General features: G+C 39.8%; 1 pseudogene; it reads left to right on the plus strand.

Annotated features, from left to right (window-relative positions):
- Positions 1-2,063: 2,063 nt before the first annotated feature.
- On the plus strand, positions 2,064-2,480 carry LOC108309983 (annotated as a pseudogene).
- Positions 2,481-21,618: the final 19,138 nt, after the last annotated feature.

Raw genomic sequence — 21,618 nt, forward strand, 5'->3', positions numbered from 1 at the left:
ATACCAGACCCATATTTAAGCCTCCTTAGCCTGGCAGTAGAGCTCTCATAGCTATCATGAGACATTGCCTATACGGTAAGATTAAGAAGGGGACTGGATTTTACATTCACTTGCCCCTATCTGCATCACCTCCCTAAAGCATACTTGAGTAGATAATTGCCAACACACGTTGAGCACCAGTCTGCTGGGCATTGTGCTAATCTTGTTAAGGGAATAATGAGTTAGGTACCAGCAACCATATTTTACAGACTGAAGCTCAGAAGAGTTAGGCCCCTGGGACTTGCTAAGGTCTCACAGCTGGCCACTATCAGAGCTACGATTGAAGGCAGGTGTGTGTAGAGCCCAGCTCTGCTTCTAAACAGTCTCCTGTTCCTCTTCTAAAGGGCAGATGTCACAGAAAGAAAGGGTACTAGCTGATTTCCAAGGAAGATCTTTCTAATCATTTGTACTATTCACAAAGGCAAACATAATAGCAGAAATTAGACAATTCTTACCCACTGGAAGGACCAAGCTAAAGCTGGGTGATCTCTGCTCAGAGCTTATTGAGAAGGGGATCCAGTTACTGTGGAACATTTGACCTGATGACGTCCACAGGTCTTTCAACTCTAGGATTATGTGAATCTTCCCTTTCTCACTGGGAACATTAGCTTTTAGTCACCTTGGGTTGATGAGTTTCAGTTAAAGAACAGAATCCCCCAAGAATGTGTCATAGGAGACTAAATAGGGACAATCAAAAAGGAAATATTCTGGCAGGGAGAACTATTTTTGCTACATAGTAAACCATCTGTCTTCATGTTGCCATTCTATGGAAAATGATGCTTTAATTTTAAATCTCTCACCAAAAGAGATGAAATGGTAAAATGATTTGGAGAGTTCTTTTTGAAGGATTGGAACTTAAAAAAAAAAAATGCTGTCCATGGTTGCTGTAAAATAGAGGTGTTCATGGAAGACATTTATCTAACACATTATTTATAGGCCAAAACCACAGTATTGTAGAAACAAAGAATGAAGAAATTAAGGCATAAGGAATTTGAAGTGAAGGGCCCACAATAATGGAAATAATTACTGACAAAAACTAAACCCAGGAAACCCATCCCTTGATAGTTAATGCTGACTATAATCAACATCCATGATGAATTTAACTGGAACTGAGGAACTAGAATCAAACTAGAAAATATCAGACTAGATGTGAAGGAACAAGTGATTTCTTTTTTAAATTGCAAGACCCATGAGTTGATCCACAAGCTTGGATCCCTGGGTGGCCTTATAGGACTAAGTGCCCTACTTGCCCAGGATAAACTATCCTCCCTGGATTGTTACATGAAAAATAAATAAAACTTTATCCATCTTAAATCATTATATTTAAGATGGAATCCAATATATGGTTTTGCTTGGTGAAATCAAATTGACATACATGCAACATATACAGACTATGATATACTATCCACAGGACATTTGTACTTGTCCAAATTGTGCAATAGACAGCCCTGGCAGAAAGGGAAAAGAACGATTCACAGAGGTAGGCAATGTAAGCAGCATGTATACAGTTGCACAGTGCACAACCTGCCTAACCGTATGCTGCCAAACAAACACTATCACACATGATTTAGTTTCACCGGAAATGTCTGACAGAAAAAAAATACGATTTCATTCTGCGTTTTTCACTCAATTTTGAACACTTAGAGCTTGTTATTTGTAGTATGCATTTCTGTTTGTTTCCTCAGCATCCAGACTTTGTTCTTCCCACAGTAGTCACCATTTTCACTTGGAGTATACTTATCCCCTGCTTCCAGTTCACGTGTGCAACCCTGTCCACCGCCTTCCTTTGGATAGCTGGTGGTTGGTGATTGGTTCAGGTATGGGCACATGACCTAAGCTGGCCAATTAACAATTAATTGGGTTACTTTTACTGAATACTGGGAGGAAGCCTCACACTCCAGATGAAATGGAATCTGGATGGAAGAAGACCAGGAGCTGCTGCCGCACATCGCGAAACCCCAGAGGTGGGCTTATCTAAGAGTGAAGGCCACCCTAAAGAAGCTTTCCTACTTGGACCTGGCGGAATGGCTCCCGAAAAGAAGGGTGGTGAGAAAAAAAAGGGTCGTTCTGCCATCAGCGACGTGGTGACCCGAGAATACACCGTCAACATTCACAAGCGTATCCATGGAGTAGGCTTCAAGAAGCGTGCCCCTTGAGCACTCAAAGAGATTCGGAAATTTGCCATGAAGGAGATGGGAACTCCAGATGTGCACATTGATACCAGGGTCATCAAAGCTGTTTGGGCCAAAAGAATAAGGAATGTCCCATACTGAATCCGTGTGTGATTGTCCAGAAAACGTAATGAAGATGAAGATTCACCAAATAAGCTCTATACTTTGGTTACCTATGTACCTGTTAACACTTTCAAAAATCTACCGACAGTCAAGGTGGATGAGAACTAATCACTGATTGTCCAATACATCAAATAAAGTTATAAAATTTCCTTCAAAAAAAAGGAGAACCAAGTAATAAAAGAGATGCAAATCAGATCCTGATGACACTGTTAGAACCCCTCATCCAGCACCCCAAGAAGTTATTTAAATAGATGTGAAGCTTTTGTAACGATCAGATCTCAAAATATAATGATTTAAGATTGATAAAAGTTTATTTATTTTTCATGTAACAACCCAGGAATGATAGTTTATCCTGAACAAGTAGAACATTTAGTCCTATAAGGCCACCCAGGGATCCAAGCTTGCGGGTCAACTCTGGCACCTCAGGACATACTTGTCATCCTTGGGTCTAGCTATTGTCTGATATGGTTTTCTGTGTCCCCATCAAAATCTCACCTTGCATTGTAATAATCTCCACATGTCAAGGGTGAGGCAAGGTGGAGATCATTGAATCATGGGGGTGGTTTCCCCCATACTGTTTTGTGGTAATGACTAAGTCTCATGAAACTTGATGGTTCTATAAAGATGGGAGTTCCCCAACACAAGCTCTCTTGCCTGCTGCCATGTTAAGACACGCCTTAGCTTCTCCTTTGCCTTCTGCCACAATTGTGAGGCCTCCCCAGCCATGTGGAACTGGGAGTGCATTAAAACTCTTTCCTTTATAAACTACGCAGTCTCACTCAGGTATGTCTTTATTAGCAGCATAAAAACAGACCAATACCCTGTCATTTCCCAGGAAGTTGGAAGAAAGCATGGAGGGAAAATAACCTTCTAATAAAAATATGATCCAGATGTCTCAAACATCTTTTTTTCTTGCATCTCATAGACCAGTGTTTTGTTACATGGCCGCACCTGGCTCCACAGGAAAATTGAGAATGGAGTTTCCATTTGGGCATGGTCTGTTACTGAAAGAACAACGTGAATTAATAATGGGCAGGTCCATTAGCACACTGTACCTCACCAGCGCCACGCCTAGACTATTTAATTGCACAAACTAGAAAATTCCCATTTTCACTTAAACCCCCAAACTAAGATATTCTGTCACTTACCACCAAAGGAGTCCAGCCTAAGGTACCATGGCACTGTGACTTGAAGCCTAAAGAATCTCAACCAAACTGTGTACAGACATATGTATAAGCCTCAGATGACTTGAGAAAATTCCAAAACTTTCTGTGGCATTTCCATAAAGCTACAGACTGAAGAAGTGAAAGCAACCTCAGCCCACTGATCTACCTCTGTTGTCTGGGAATTGCTTCACCACTCCCAACAGTGAGTGATTCTGGTGGCCTGAGTGCTGAGTACAGCCCCAGTCACTCTCACCACAGGGCCAGACAGCTGATCAAAGCTGGGCATTCAGCACGCACCACCTGGGATTGACACAGGGATGAACATGTGACCTAGAGGGGATCCAGTCAAAGTTTTCCCTACGGTAAATAGATGAAAACATGAGGGCCCTACCGCTAATGGTCTGCAGTTAGCTTTGACTGTCTTTCCTCCAAAAGGAGTGGCTGGCTGAGAATAAAGTGAAGAAAGAAGGAAATGGAACCAGAGACAGATCTAGAGATAAAACCATGTCTAAGCTAGAGCTACCTCTTGGACTTCCAAGTAGCATGTGCCGTTTTATGTTCTGTTGTATTTATTTGAGCCAATCTCTCTCTCTCTTTTTTTTTTTTTTTTTTGACAGAATCTTGCTCTGTTGCCCAGGCTGGAGTGCAATGGCGTGATCTTGGCTCACCACAACCTTCGCCTCCCAAGTTCAAGTGATTCTCCTGCCTCAGCCTCTGAAGTAGCTGGGATTACAGGCGCCTGCCACCACACCTGGCTAATTTTTGTATTTTTAGTAGAGATGAGGTTTCTCCATGTTGGTTAGGCTGGTCTGGAACTACAAACGTCAGGTGATCTACCTGCCTCAACCTCCCAAAGCGCTGGGATTATAGGCATGAGCCACCATGCCCAGCCTATTTGAGCTCATCTTATTTGGCTTATAGAGAGCACATTCCCTAGGGCTGGGACTAGGGTAGTGGAGGTGAGGCACCTAGGACATAAAATTTAAGGAAGCTTTCACTATCAGGGCTTTGTGAGTGCTGAGCCTTCATTGGCATGACCCTGAGAGTGAGTGCATCCTTAAATCTTGCACTATAGGCACTTGAGTTGCTTTATCCTAGGCAGGCCCTCATAATGCCCTTATTTTAAAAGCGTTAATTAAAATGAAATGAACAAGAGTTCAGAAGACAATGCACATAGTAGTACTCTTTCTTTATGTGGGCATCTTGTTGATAGGATACAAAACTTATCACACACTCAAACAGAACCATAGCATTGCAGAGCCAGAAGTTAATCCATGGGTCATCTGGTCTACCACATTCAAAGCAGAAATCCACTCTAGCTTAAACACATGGACAACTCTTGCCCTGCTCTCTGCGTTTCATTCAGCCAATTATCTTCCTTATCATTGTCATTCTTCTTCATTAGCTATTGAGGGCAGGAAATTATGTACAAAAATCCAGAGATTTCTAAACTTTTCCAGAGCAGAGATGGGCTCCCAAGCTTCACCAAAAGAGACTGTGTTTTCACCAAGCACCACAAAGCACCAAGGCTGAAGCTGGAATGGCACTTCTCCAATACCCTTACCAAAAATAACTTGAGCTTTGGCCTCGCTGCCTGCTGCTCACAGTGGGAGTGTCACAGAAACATATGCAGCCTTTCCTCTGGAAGGTGAGACGGTGCTCATGAAAATGACTTGGCTATTGCCAACAAGAGAGGTTGTTTGTTCTACAGCCTGTTTCCCCTCTATCAGTCCTCAGCCAGCTAAAGAAGAATGACTTGGAAGATGACATCAAATCAGGTAGGAGAACCTGGAAACAGTTCTGCTTCAGTTATTCATTGCTTCATTCCTTCCTTTCTGCATTCAGCAAATATGTATTGGGTATCTATAAACTTTGGCACACTCAAACATACACACACACCTACACGGATAAAACAAAGTTTCGGTCCCTATGGAGCTTATATCTCAGAAAAAAACAAACAAGTAAATAATGTAAATGGCTATAGAGGTGGTGAAAATGAGTCAGCAGTGTCCTTTGTAAGGAGTAACAAAGAATTCTACTTCAGATAAGAGAGAGCCAGGGAAGGCTTCTCTGAGGAGGTGATATATAAGTTAAGATAGGAAAGAGGAGAAGAAGCCGTGGAAAATGTCAGGGGACGTGCATTCCAGCTGGAGAGAAGTGTGCTTGAAAAGGCCAGCTTGCAGGAAAAAGCATGGAAAGTTCAAGGGGCTGTGGGAATGGTCCTATGGCTTAAGCTCAGAGAAGGAGGGAGTGATGGGAAATGTAGTCCTAGAACCAGATAGGAAGGGGCAATGCATTTCTGGTCTTTGCAGGCCACAGCAAGGGATTGAATTTTGTTTAAAAGATAGAAATCATGAAGTGACATCTGATTTATGTTTTTTTTAAGTATTAGCCTGTCTGATGAATAAAAATGAATTAGAAGGGATTGGACTGGAAATGGTGAGATCATATAAAAACCTACATCTAAAAGTCATTACTCAAATATCTTTAGAAAAAGAGAAATAGAACTGCTGATGAGAACGTGAATTTATATCCATTGACATGACTGTTTTGGAGCACAAGTAACAATATTTATTTAAAAAAAAAACTTTAATAATTGCCTATCCTTGGTCTTCAACAATATCATTTCTGGAAATGTATCCAAAGGCACACATATTTAGTTCTAAGAATGTCCACTGCAGTGTTGTTTAGGATAAACAAATGAGAAAGTTTTGTTTGTCGTAGGTTTTGCTTTGGAGTTGTCCTAGGTTTGCTGTAGGTAGCAGGTGGATGAACGTTTTGCTCTTTCTGTCAAGGAGCTTTTGTGAATCCGTTAGAGATGGACCTGCTAGATGGTCCAACTGCAATTCCTTTGTCAGTATGGCTACTCTTTTACCTCCTCCACCTCCCAAATCCCAGTGCCCCAGATGGATGTTGAATTCTGTTTGCACTTTTTGTGGTTCTCTTGGTGGCATCTATTCTATTATAACCTCTAGTGATTCCCTCTGTATGTTTAACCAGCCAGAGGAGAAGCTCACTCACTGCTGCCCTTGTACATGAATGGTCAGCTCAGTTCTATGGCAGCCATCACTCTTTGCTCTGCCATAGTCAGGGCAGCTAGCCAATCCACAGCCTCCACCTGTAGACTCCTAAGGGATGAGTCTGGCACTTGTCCCTGTGTCCTTAACACTTGAGGGGATGCACATCTGGCCTTCTGAGTGATTCTCTTGAAAACAGCTCAATTTCTTTAAGATAAAGGGCAAGCTCCCCTATCTGTCCCTGTGGGAAAGAGAAGACCAGCTCTCTGCCAAGAAATCTTCCCTCTTTAATCTCTTTACCCACAATGTCTTATTTAGGCTGGAGGTACATGATCAACTTATGCAGACAAAACAGTTTTGAACTACTATTTTTGGCAATTTCTGCACAGATGGTCCTGCACCTTGCTTTAGAATGTTTTCTAAATGTTTTTGCCCCCTGGGCCTTTAAGACTCTACTGAAATGAAATCAACAGGAAGAGTCACATTTACCATTCTGTTACAAATCCAAATCACGGCCATTAAAACGAGTGGAAAGTATTTCACTTATTTGATCATTCAGCAGATATTACTTGAGCTACAATTTTAGCCAGGCATGCTGGCTACCTAGGTGTCAGTAGAGTAGAGAGAAGGAGACCACACTCTCTGCCTTCATGGAGCTGGCTATGGACTGGGAGTGAGAGATATTATAAAAATAGATAAGGGTAAAATTATACACGAAGGAAAATTACAGGATATCATGTAATTGCAGAACAAGAAGACAGGACCTGACCCCTTTGGAAAGTGAGGAATGGAGCAGTTAGGGAGCTGAGATGAAAAGGAAGAGGTGCTGTTATCTAGGCAAACATAGAGAAGGTGATGGGACACCGTAAACAATGGAATGACATATGGTAGAGCAAGGCCAGGCTGACTGGAACTGGGAGAATAGCAAGATTCCTATGTTATAAATTATCTATACAATATGATGCCATTTTTAAATAGTATACTTTTTATGTAGAAAAAAATCTGAATATGTTGACATTAAATATTAGCAGCAGTTTTTAATTATTGGCAGGAGTAGTGGAGATTTTCATTTTCTCCTGTGTGATTTCTTAAAAATAAGTTCCAAATGCAATTTCTAAGAGCCAGAATGACTGTTTCTTTCTGCACAAGTGGGTCTCACATCTTAAGTTTTACGGCTAAGGACACAAAAACAACAAATCCTTCTAGTCAACTTGATGGGGACACCATAAAGACTCTTCTGATCGTTAAACTCTCCCAGATACTTTCTGAGTTTCTTTTCTAGTGAAAAGAGCCCTCCTCTCTGTAGGCCGCTGGAAAACTGATAAAAAAAAAAAAAAAATCTAGGCCAACACACAAGAAAAAGACCAAAGAGAAGTAACTGGATAACATAGGTATTTGGTATTTCTGAGACCCTTTTTCAAAATGAAGAGTGCATCCAGTGGTTGTTGCAGGAAGATTAGAAGTCAATATTCCAGAGGACTCCTCAGGGCTGTTCTCCTGGTTCACAGAATGACTTTGGGCAAGCCATTAATTTCTCCCTGCTTCATAACCTGATCTGGAAAACAGAGATAAATGGGACCAGCCTTATTGGTACGGTCTGTTGAGGTCCCTGGATAAAATGTGTGAAGAGGGCAAAGTCTTATGTTCAAAGTGCTCTGCCAATGTTAATTAATCCTCACAGCACCCTCAAGCCCTGTAATATTATCCACATTTCACAGCTCCGGGACCCGAAGCAGAAAGACTAAATGACTTGTCCAAAGACAGAAGAAGACTGCTTCAGTTTGGGGATTAGTATTCAGCAATATTGCTGTCTCCAGAATACACATTTTAACTGCACTTATAAAATACCATTTAATTGCATCTGGAATTTTTTCATTTTGAAAACGTAGTTTCTGTGGCGTTGAATTATATGCAGGTAAAAAGCCAGACACATTTACAATGTAATGTGACAGACCCATTTGTAATTTTAGGGACTCCTTTCCTAGACCGGTGACTATAATTAGCTAAACATGTCAATTCCACTCTTATTTCATTGGCCAGAACTTAGTCACATGACCTCATCTTCAGAGAGGCGGAAAAATGTAGGCTTTATGCTATATAGCTGTGTTTGGAATTCTACTGCAAAAGGAGAAAGACTGCAGTAGACTTTCTTTTCCCCACACTTTCTGTGTGGGGAATGGATCTGAGAGAAACTGACGAGAAGATGTAGTGACCAGTTAGGAAGCTACTGGGGGACAACCAGCAGCCCTAACCAAAATGCCCCGATCTTAACATGGCTAAAAACAAATTCACAATCCTCCCAACATGATTGCCAGTATTGCCAATTCTATCACTTTACTTTTTTAGCTGAAAATAGCATGAAGCTCAGCCACCAGAATCTCAGATCAAAGGCATTTATTGCCGCCTTTTATTGAATTTAATGCCAACAATTTTAAGATGTACCTCCATTTTATCTATTAGTAAGAAAAAAACACCACTAAGTTCCCTTTTCATATCAATGAGCAATTATACTTTTTGAACAAGCTTTATTGAGATATAATTGACATACAACAGTCTGCACATACATAAAGTGTAAAATTTTATAAGTTTTGCCATATATGTACATATATATGTATATATATATATATATGTGTGTGTATATATATATATATACACCTGTGAAATCACCACCATAATCAAGGTAATAAACATATCCCTCACTCTTCTAAAGTTTTCTTATGCCGCTTTTTAATCTCTTTCTCCATCTCACCAGATTCCAGTCCCCAAGCAACCACCAATCTGCTTTGTCACTATAAATCATTTTTGCATATTTTAGATTGTTATAGAAATAGAATTATACATATGTATTCTGTTTTATCTGGCTCCTTTCAATCAGCATTATTATTTTGAGATGCATTCACATTGTTAAGTGTACCAAATAGCTCATTGTTGTTGTTGTTGTTGAGTAGTATTCTATTTTACAAATACACCACAATTTGTTCATTCTTCTACATACTAACGACCTTTTAGGTTGTTTCCAATTTTTTTTTTTTTTTTTCATATGGAGTCTTGCTCTGTTGCCCAGGCTGGATTACACTGGTGCAATTTCAGCTCACTGCAATCTCCACCTCCTGGGTTCAAGCGATGCTCCTGCCTCAGCCTCTGAAGTAGCTGAGATTACAAGCGCACACCACCACACCTGGATAATTTTTGTATTTTTAGTAAAGACGAGGTTTCACCGTCTTGGCCAGACTGGTCTCCAACTCCTGACCTCAAGTGATCACACCCACCTCAGCCTCTCAAAGTGTTGGATTACAGGCATGAGCCACCATTCCCTGCCTTGTTTATTTCCTTGAATGAAATAAATTGAAATGATCAGACTATAATGAAGTAATCACAGAATCTTCTTCTGAAAGTAGTTGATTGATATATATCATCAGAACAGTTAGGGAGATTTTTTTTTCAACATTTTATTATGAATATTTTCTTTTTCTTTCTTTTTTTTTTTTTTNTTTTTTCAGATGGAGTCTCACCCTGTCACCTGGGCTGGAGTGCAGTGGCGCAATCTCAGCTCACTGCAATTTCCACCTCCTGGGTTCAAGAGATTCTCCTGACTCAGCCTTCCAGGTATCTGGGATTACAGGCACCTGCCAGTATGCCCAGGTAATTTTTTGTACTTTTAGTAGAGACAGGGCTTTACCATGTTGGCCAAGCTGGTCTTGAACTCCTGACCTCATGATTTGCCCGCCTCACGTTCCCAAAGTGCTGGAATTACAGGCATGAGCTACCGTGCCCAGCCAGGTTGTTTCCAGTTTTAGGCTATTGTAAATAAAGGTGCTGTGAGCATTCATGTACTAGTGTTTGTACAGATGCAAGCTTTCTCTTCTCGTAGGCAAACACCTCCATGTGGAATGACTGGGTCACATGGTAGGTGGTGCCTTTCAAGGCACTTGTCCATTATTTTCAGATGCATCCATGACATATCAATGATGAAATTAAATGAATCAGTAACAAAAAGATATGTGGAAAATCCTCAAACCAAATAATATACTTTTAGTAACTTATGGGTCAAAGAAGAATTCAAAATAAAAAATACACTTTATGTATGTGCAGATTATTGTATGTCAATTATACCCCAATGAAACTTGTCCAAAAAGCATAATTGTTCATTGATATGAAAAGGTAAGTTAGTGGTATTTTTTCCTTACTAGTGGATAAAATGGAGGCACATCTTCAAATTGTACTTAGAACGAATGTATTGGCATAAATTGGTTCTAGACGCTATCTTATTATCCTTTCATATCTGCAGAATGATTACAGCTGTCTCATTCTTGATATTGGTAATTTGGTTCTTCTCTCTGTTTTCTCTGAGCTGCCTGCCTAGAGGTTTATCAATTTTATCTTCTCCAAGAACCATCTTTTGGTTCCATAGATTTACTCTTTTTCCTATTTTGGTGATTTTCACTCTGATTTTTATTTCCTTTCTTCTGCTTGCTTTTTGTGTAATTTGCTCTTTTTTGCAGCTTCTTAACATAGAAGTAGAGGTCACTGGAGACTTCTCTTCTAATACTGGCACATAGTGCTAAAACGTTTTCACTAATTACTGCTTTAGTGGTAGCCAACAAATTTTCATATATTGTATTTCCATATATTAAGTGCAAAATATTTTCTATTTTTTATTTTGAATTCTTCTTTGACCCATAAGTTACTAAAAGTATATTATTTGGTTTGAGGATTTTCCACATACATTTCTGTTGTCAATTCATTTAATTTCATCATTGTCAAAGAAGATGCTTTGTATATTTGAGTTCCTTATTGAGACTTTCTTATGATCCAGAATATTATCACTCTGATAAGTATTCTATATGGGTTTGAAAGAAATGTATATTCTACTGTAATTGGGGGTAGGGTTCTATAAATATCAGATAAAGTTGGTGATTTTCTGTCTACTTGCTCTATCAATTATTGAGAGAGGCTTGTTGAACTTGCTGATTGTAAGTGTACAATTGTCTGTTTCTTCTTGCCATTTTTGCTTCATGTGTTTTGAAGTGCTATTATGAGGTACATAAACATTCAGAATTATATGTCCTCCTGATGGTCTTCTTTATTACTATTCTGCTAATATTCTCTGGTCTGAAATATTTATTGAATATTAACATAGTCGCCTCATCTTCTTTTAACTAGAGTTAGCCTGTATATCCTTGTCCATATCCTTTCATGTATTTGTATCTTTTTATTAAAGTGGCTTTGTGGTTGATTTTTGCAGGCATCATATAGTTGAGTCTTCCATTTTTATACTATCTGACAATCTCTTTCTTTTGAGACACTTAGACTATAATAATTTAATGTAATTATTGATATGTTTAACTATAAGTCTACCATGTTGCTATTTGTTTTCTGTTTGTTCCATCTATTCTTCTTTCTCCCTTTTTTTGAGGGGGGTGGGTTAGAGAAACGTTGCATTTAACGATAAAGTTTAGCACACCCCAGCACCAATGGCATGAAGTCACAGCAGCAGGGACAGGCAGGTGACCCCCACGGAGCCTCACATGGCAAAGAGGATGAGGAAGGCAACCGTCAAACAGAAGAACCCCATGGCCTCAGACAGGGCAAAGCCCAGAATGGCATAGCAGAAGAGCTATTCAAGTTGAGATTTGGGTGGGGACACAGCCAAACCATATCAGTGATGTGTCTCTGAATGAGATCAACATTTAAATAGTGTTGCTTGCCCTCCTTAATATGAGTGGGCCTCATCTAGTCAGTGGAAGGCTTGAATGGAACAAAAAGCCTGGGTGAGAGGGAACTTCTCCTGCCTTCCTGCTGAGCCAGGACACTGGCTTTTTTTTTTTTCCCTGCCTTCAGACTCTTCCTGGTTTGCAAGCCTGCTGGAGCTACACTGTCAGCTCTCCTGGAGCTCCAGCTTGCCAACTGCAGTGTTTGGGTCTTGTCATTGCCTGTAAACATATGAGCCAATTCCTTCCTAGAAATATAAACATAGAAATATATATCCTACTGGCTTTGTTCCTCTGGGGAATCCTGATTAATGCATCCCCTGCCTTCACAGGTGTTTTCTCCAAATAGGTCCCTCACATGTTGAGTCCCATCTCAGCTTTTCCTTCTCACAAGACCCAAACTGCTGCCAGGACATTTTAAAATGCTATTTCCTATGCATGCAAAACGCTTTCCACTCTTCCCCCTCAAACCCCTATTTGCCTTTCACATCCCAGACCTGTAATCTTTTCGTTATGGATGATCTTTCCAACCTCCTGACAAGATCAACATTTTCAACTCAATGCTGCCGTATCACTATGCACTTCTTTACAGCCCTTAGCACAAGTGCGATTCCACAACGATTTAAGTGACTTTGTAATGAATGACTCTTTCTCATTAAACTCTACATCATGTTTCTTACTGTTTGTTTATTGTTTTTGTTGTGTTTTTAGCTAACCATTTTATGCCTATGCCCTGAGTTCCTGGCACATAAGGTGCTCAATAAATATTTAGTGAGTCAATAAATATTATTTTGTGCATGGGTCTTTGCTTTAGAATAAATTTTAGGATATGGAGTTTTGGGGTCAAAAGGCAAGAGAAAATCTTTTATTTAATGTTTTCTTCATGGCACAATCTTTCTTCCTTGGTTTTAATTTTCTAATGTTTTAGATAAAATTTACATACAATAAAATGCAAAACAATTATATCTGCAATGGACAAGTTGTGACAAGCATATACCCATGTAGCCAACACCTCAATCAATATGTAGAATCTTTTCATGAACTCAAAAATTTTCCCCATGCACATTTCTAGTCATCATCCCTCTCATCCCAGGAGCAAACTGCTGTTTTAATTTCTACCACTACCGACTGTCCATTCCAGAACTTCATAGAACTGAAATCAATATAAATGAAATGCAGTATAAATGAACAGTAGTTACTCTCTTTTTTGCTTATTTTTATCAGCATAATGTTTTTGAGAATCATCTATGTTATTTTGTATATTAATTATCTAATTCTCTGTGATTGTTCTCCAGTGTTCCATTGTATGTAGACACCATAATTGTTTATACACTCTCCCATTGATGGCATTTGATCATTTCCAGTTTTTAGCCACTAAGAATAAAACTTCTGTGAAAATTTTTAGGCAATCCTTTGTATGAATGCTTTTTCATTTCTCTTGAGTAAATTCCTAGGGAAAGAATTGCTGGGTCATAAGGTTTATGTTTAACTTGTATGAAACTGTCAAACAGCTTTTCAAAGTGGTTAGCAATTACAAGAGGTTCAGTTACTCATATCCTTACTAGCATTTGGTATTTTCAGTCATTTAAAATTGTATCCATTCTAATAGCAGTAAAATATACTTCATCCTGGTTTTAATATTTATTTCTCTGATGCTTAAGTATATAAAGCACATTTTTATGTGCTTATCATGTAACAGCTCAATGAGTTATTCTTGCTACTGCCCGGATATAACCAATTTATCAAGACAGGGGAACTGCAATAGAGAAATAACTAGATTATTGACATTGAGGCAGAGCTACCTGAATGGGAGACTGGAGTTTTATTACTCAAATCAGTCCCCCTGAAAATTTGAAGACTGGGATTTTTTTAAGGATAATTTGGTGGGTGGATGCCAGGGAGAGGGGAGTGCTGATTGTTGGGTTGGAGATGAAATTTTAAGGGAAATAGGTTCTTCTTGCTGTCTTCTGTGCCTGGGTGGGATCACAGAACTGGTTGAGCCAGATTACCAGTCTGGGTGATGCCAGTTGGTACATCATAATGTGGGGTCTGAAAAAAATATCCTGAGTACCAATTTTTGGTTTTACAATAGTGATGTTATCCCTAGGAGAAATTGGAAAGGTCTACAATCTTGTGGCCTGCAGCTGCATGACTCCTAACCCATAATTTCTAATCCTGTGACTAATGTCCCCAGGCCAGAAGGGGGTTTGTTTGGGGAAAGGCTGTTATCATCTTTGTTTCAAAGTTAAACTATAGACTAAGTTCGTCCCAAACTTAGCTTAGCTTATGCTCAAGAACAAACAAGGGTAGCGTGGAGATTGAAAGCAAGGTCAGATCTCTTTCACTGCTATAATTTTCTCACTGTTACAATTTTGGCAAAGGCAGTTTTGGTCAGACATTCCAAACCACAATCTCTCCATGAAGACAGAGACCACGCTGACCTGCGGAATGTTTCAAAAAGTTTGCACTCAGTAGTTGTGTTTAGTGCATGATGTTATTACAATTTTCTAATTTTGGAAGATATCTGTTGTCCTAGCTACTTTAGAGGCTGAGGTAAAAGAATTGCTTGAACCTGGGAAGTTGAGTCTGGCAGTGAGCTATAATCACAGAATCGCACCCAGCTTGGGCAACAGAGTGAGACCCTGTCTCAAAAAATATATAAAAGGAAGACCTCAGAATTAACAAATATCAATGTTTTGCCATATTTATTTCAGATTATTTTTCATTTAAATAAAACCTAACAAATAAAGTTAAAATCACCCCATATTTCTCCCCAGTCCATTTCTTGCCTTCTCAAGTAGAAACTGTGATGATGACTTCATGGGTATCTTTTCAATCCAATATATGAATGAAAATATATGGTGAATTATTTATGGATTTAAAAAATCACATATTTCTATACTTATTTGACTACCACCTACCTTTTTCCCCTCCATTCTGTGGAGACCTGCACAGATTGACTATAGGGAGATCTGGTTCATTAAACTGCTGAATTATAGTTCATTTTGTGACAATAACATGTTTTATTTCTGCTTCTTAATTGATAGACTTTTAAATTACTTCCATTTTATCCCTATTACAAGCAATAGGCCTTAAATTGTTATGCCTAAAATATGGAATAAGATCATCACTGCAATAATATCTTTCTAAAAAATATCTAAAACCACTGGCAGTCATTGACACTCAGTATCAGAATTCTTAAAAATACAGGTGCTCATGGGCTTTTCTAAATGAAACCAAATACTCAATAGACCTTCTAAGACACTAGTGCAATAAAAGAGTCTATTTTGCAGAAATTCTACAGGGAGAATAAAAACTAAGCTAATATATTATAAATATTTCTTTGGTTTCTCCTGTAAGCTTCACATTTTAACTCTCACATCAGCCTATTTAAATAACTGCAAACATATAACTATGACCAAATGAAGAAAGAACGTGTAGGACTAGTATTTTGATGGAATGAAAGCTAACATTCGGCCTTCCTTTTGGAGTGGCCTCAACAAGATCATATTCCATTTGCACACAGAGAGAAATCCACACTCCTCTCATGGCCTACAAGGGCACATAAGCCTGGGTCTTTATCCACCTTCCACCTCCCTGACATCATATCCTTCCTCTTGCCCCTGGTATTACCTTTCTTTCCATTCCTGAAATACACCAAACTCACTCCCGCTTCAGCATCTTAGCATTTGCTTTTCCCCTCTTTTGCATATTCTTCTTGCATGTTTTCACATGGCTGCCTCCTTTTCATTTGGATCTCAGCTTGCATCATCTCAGAGAAGCCTTTCTAGACCTCTGAATCCAAATTAGCACCCTCCCTCCAACCAAGTCACTCACCTTTATAAAACTTTTATTTTTTTCAAAACATTTATCATGAATTGAAATTATCTTGTTTAATGATATATTAATATGTCTCCTGTCTGTTCTCCACCTGCCCATTAGACCAAGCATGAGCAGGGACCTTTCCAACTTGTTCACTGGAGAGCCTCAGTTCCTAGGACTACCCCTGGCATTGCTGAATGAATGCATGGATGGATGGATGAATAAATGAATGGAATTAAAGCAATACAGACAGTTCTTGGAGTCTATTATTTGATAGTCTATGTGCCCTGAGATGTTGAATGAATAATAGAAACCTAAAATAATACCTATATCATTATCATCTCACTACTTTTGGTTTTTTTTGAGATGGAGTTCCGCTCTTATCACCCAGGCTGGAATATAGTGGCGTGATCTCAATTCACTGCAACCTCCACCTCCCAGGTTCAAACAATTCTCCTGCCTCAGCCTCCTGAGTAGCTGGAATTACAGGCATGTGCCACCTCTCCCAGATAATTTTTGCATTTTTAGTAGAAATGGGGTTTCACCATGTTGGCCAGGCTGGTCTCAAACTCCTGACTTCAAATGATCCACCCACCTTGGCCTCCCAAAGTTCTGGGATTCCAGGCATGACCCACCATGCCTGGCTCTCATCTCACTTCTGTCTTCCTCCAGCACAAGCCGTTTATGTGAATAAAGGTTCTTCCTCATTGCATTGCTTTACACTTATGTAGTTAAATGCCAGTGTCAGTGTTCAAGATAGACCTATTTCCAAAAGGCATGTATACTGGATGAAGAAATAAATCCAAACAAATAAGCAAAAACAACCAGCAACTACGGTTTGGGGAGTCAAACATTTTGTTGGAATTCCTGCGCCACCACTTCCTGTGTTCTACTGGAAGAATCAGTGGTTCTACTGGGGGCAATTTTGCCACTCAGGTGACAGTCATTGGGAGATATTGTGGTTGTCATTACTATGGAGAGAGGGGAACTACTTGCATCTAGTGGATAGAGGCGAGTGATAAAATAAAAACTTCAGCCAAATTAAATTTAAAGTTTAATTGAGCAATGAAGATTTGCAAATTGGGCAGCCTCCCAAGCTAGAGTTTGCTCAAAGACTGCAGTGCAGCCATGTAACAGATTCATGGACACAAAAAGGACAGTGATGGGCAGAAAATGGAAGTGACGTAACCAATCCAGAAACAAGTGGATGGGTTACAGGTTGGTGTTTTTGCCTTATCTGAACACAGTTCGAACAGTTGGCTACATCTTATTGGCCAAAACTTGGTGACTGGCACAAGCTAGTCTATGTCTGTTTATATCTGCACTTGTACTAGTTCACGGTGTACAGAAAAACCTTCAGGCATCACTTAAAATATGTAAGGAGGCAGCTTTAGGCTAAACTTGATTTAACACCAGAGATGCTACTAAACATCCAGTGATGTACAGGGCAGCCCCAGCAAAGAATTATCTGGCACCAAATGTCAATAGAGCTGGGGTTGGGAAATCCTGCTCTAAACAAATTACTACCTTCTCATCTGTAAAAGGTGAACAGATATTGTTAGTCATGTAAGATTAATGTGGAGATTAGTAAAAATGTGCTTAAGGCACCAAGACCTGGACCTTGAGCATGAAAAGTCTGCAAATAAACATTGCTTTTGTTATGAGCATTGCATATGATACAGATAATCACTTTTGTATCTCACTGGCATGTGGCTGCTTCTAGGGAAGGAGTGTTTCTTTCTTTACCCTTGAATTTTCAGTCCCTGAAGAGGGCCTGGCACTTAACAGATGTTTAATAAACGTTGCCTGAATTAACTTAAATATTTGTTGTTTCAAACACCTTATACTTTCCTCTCATTTTATTTCCCTCTCTAAAAGTTAGTTTGACCACTATATGCTCAAATTTCTTAATTTTTATTATTATCAATCTTGATGACCTCTTAAAGACTGAATTATGAGACATGGAAAATAATGATCTATCTCTGTGATCATCTTCTACCTTCTTCTCTGTGGCTTTCTAGATGCAGCACACTGACTTTCTTGCTATGTCCTCACCAGCCAAACTGGATCATTGCAATCCCGCTAGCCAGATGTTCTCCACTGGAGAGCAACATAAGATTTTAATGTTCATTTCTCTGGAGACCATAGGGGTTGAGCATTGTCATTTATATACTTTCTAATCATGTTTTATACTCCATGGGAATGTCTTTTTCCCCTTTTTCTATTTATTTATTTTTTGTTATTTATAGAAATATTTCATTAATATGCTATACATGAAATTTTTTATCACTTGTGTTACAAAAATCAGCCAGGCACGGGTCACTCATGCTTGTAATCCCAGCACTTTGGGAGGCCGAGGCAGGTGGATCACTTGAGTCCAGGAGTTTGAGACCAGCCTGGGCAGCATGCTGAAACCCCATCTCTACTAAAAATACAAAAATTAGCATAGCATGGTGGCAGGCGCCTTTGGTCCCAGTTACCTGGGAGGCTGGGGCAGGAGAATTGCTTGAACCTGGGAGGTGGAGGTTGCAGTGAGCAGAGATCAGGTCACTTCACTCCAGCCTGGGTGCCACAGCAAGACTCTGTCTCAAAAAAAAAAAAAAAAAAAGTGTTACGAAAATCTTTTCTCTTTTTCTTCGTGATGTCTTTCAATGAACAGGCTTTAATTTTTATTGAAATTAAACTTACCAATCATTTCTTTCATAGTCATTTTTGAGCCTTGTTTAATACATTCTTTAGCATTCTAAAAAAAATAGTATCCAGTATTCTTCTTCCATAATTAAAGATTTTCTTTCATATGTAAGTGTTTAATTCATTGGAAATCGTTGTTTCATTGGGAAAGAGAGGTGCCATGGAAGATTGAAATCCAATTTTATTTATTTCCATGTGGAAACCGCTGGTAGCAGCAACCTTTCCATGTTTATCTACAATGTCTCATTGGTCATAGATCAAGTTTCCACACACAGATCTGTTTGGGGACATTCAGTTTTATTCCCTCTTACTTTGTGACCATGCTTTCTATGGTTAAAGCAAACTAAATATGGCCTAAGAAGGACTCTGTACTTCTATATGTGAGTCGTTGTGGATGAACTGCAACCCACCTTCATAGGTAGACAAGATTGAAAACCTAACTGAGGAGTAGGTGCCTGTAATAGCGGCTGAGGCCTGGCCATTGCCAGCAGCCATGCTTCAGCTACCCTACACTGCGGAGCGTTCAAACTGTGTTCAAATGAGGCAAATAAATAAGGAAATACATAAATAAACTGTAACCAATCCAGTTGTTTCAGTATCTCACTTCTAATTTCTGTATGCCACTTTTTTTTTTTTCCTTAATTTTGTCTGTAAATCTTCTTCCAACATGTGGCTGCCCTGGAGTCTCTCTGAATCTGCTGTGATTCTGGGGGCTGCCCAGTTTGTGAGGCATTCATTGCACCATTAAACTCCTTTAAATTTAATTCAGTTGAAGTTTTTCTTTTCACACTGTGGTAGGAGCTAAGAGAAAACTTCCCCTTTACCCTCTGACAGTCTGCTGAAAAATCAACTCACTAAAGGCAGATTAATAGGTGAAAAGGTATACATATGTATTAATGTGCACACAGGCGAGAACCACAGAGTGAATACCCAAACTTTCGCATGGGGTGCAGAAACGTATAAACCATCTTGAGATTATAGAAAGAATCAGGGCCCAGAGCATGGCCGAAAACAGGTTATGCTGGTTGATTAGTCTGTTTTCACACTCCTGATAAAGGCATACCCAAGACTGGGTAATTTATTTAAAAAAAAAAAAGAGGTTTAATAGACTCACAGTTCCACATGGCTGGGGAGGCCTCATGATCATGGCAGAGGTGAAAGGCCTGTCCTACATGGTGGTAAACAAGAGAGAATGAGAACCAAGCAAAAGGGATTTCCCCTTATTAAAACCATGATCCCATGAGACTTATTCACTACCAAAAGAACAGTATGGGGGAAACCATCCCCTATAATAAAATTAACTCCCACCAGGTCCCTCCCCCAACATGTGGGAACTATGGGAGCTACAATTCAAGATGAGATTTGTGTGGGGACACAGCCAAACCATATCAGCTGGTAACCAGATTAGAGTGGCAAGACAGGTCATGGGAGGCAAAGAAGAGGAGCCTTGGCTAGCAAAGGCTGTCCTGTTGTATAAATGGAACCAAACAGGTAGCAACCCTCAGAATAGAGGGTAACTGTTTCTTCTTTAAAGGTGTCAGACTCTCAGTTAATCTTCCCTAGATCAGGACAAGGGAAGGGCTGGCTGCCTCAATGCACATTCTCCACAGATGCAAATCTCCCCAGCAGAAAACAGCTTTGCAGGTTGCTTCTGTGTGCTGGCCCCCTGAACACCCATCTCAAAATATATACATTTTAAAGTTAAGTATTTTGATTTCCTTCAGTATCGTTTTTCCTCCTTCATTCTAGTCTTCTCCTCACTGTTTGTTTGCTTGTGTATGTAGGCTCTCTTCCTTTTTCTATACCTTAAATGCTGGCATGCTTTGGGGTTTGGTGAAAGTGCTCTTAAATTTTCTCATTCCACACACATTCTCTAGGATTCCATTGCCTTGTATAGGCATGGGCTTCCCAAATACATTTCTGAACTGTGATTTCTGCCAAAGATAAACAAAGCTGAAGACTAAAGCAATAAGGACACATTTTAATAAGTAATAGATGATTGCAATCAGAAAGAGGGTCCAGTGTGGACTGAACTCAACTTTGATTTGTGTGGAGCTGACTGGACATTTTAAAGGGAGAATGGAGAGTAGAGACGGGAGGTGGGGGTGGCTACGGCAGGGTCAGGGAAGTGAAAATGACAGCAAGTTGAGTGTAAATGCAATTTGGCCAGCTGAGTCTGTTAGCTGCCAATTGAGGAAGTTAAGATTCTGTCCTCCCACAAAGCTCGGGAGGCAGAGGCCCCATCCATCCTGATGACTACATTTTCAAAGGAATGGCTTTCAGGTCTTAGAAAAAGACACTCCTAAACTGAAGAGATACACATACATCTCAATGGGATGGAGAACGGATTCACGGTTTTAAGTCCTTTAAGAAACTGCTCGTCAGGTGCCTATGTCAGGTGTTAGGTAGGACAGATGATAAATGTTTCTGGTGGCTTGGAGGCTTCCTAGGCAGGCACTTTAAGAAGGTGTCAGGTCATGGTTGGTGTACCACCTTGAGCTGTTAGGAAGGATGCTAGTGTTGGTTTAGGTCTTTTAAGAGGGCAGAAGGGTGGACGAGAGGGTTTGTGCTGAGAGTCGGCAGTTTTTACAGGCCAAGTTTGAGGCCTGGTAGAGAAGAGGTCTCAGAGTGTCAGTGGTGGCAAATCCTGCAGGTCTGCGGCAACCTCACTTCTTGCCTCCTCAGAGGAAGGAATTCGACCAAGAGGCATAGGCAGAGTGAGAGACTGAGGCAAGTTTTAGAGCAAGAGTGAAAGCGTATTCAAATTTTCAGGGCAGGAATGAAAGAAAGTAAAGTATACTTGGAAGAGGCCCAAGCAGGTGACTTGAGAGAGAGTCAAGTGCACTGTTTGACCTTTTTTTTTTTTTTTTTTTTTTTT

Source organism: Cebus imitator, unplaced genomic scaffold (genome assembly GCF_001604975.1).
Source record: "Cebus imitator isolate Cc_AM_T3 unplaced genomic scaffold, Cebus_imitator-1.0 Scaffold99, whole genome shotgun sequence".
Taxonomy (NCBI): Eukaryota; Metazoa; Chordata; class Mammalia; order Primates; family Cebidae; genus Cebus; species Cebus imitator.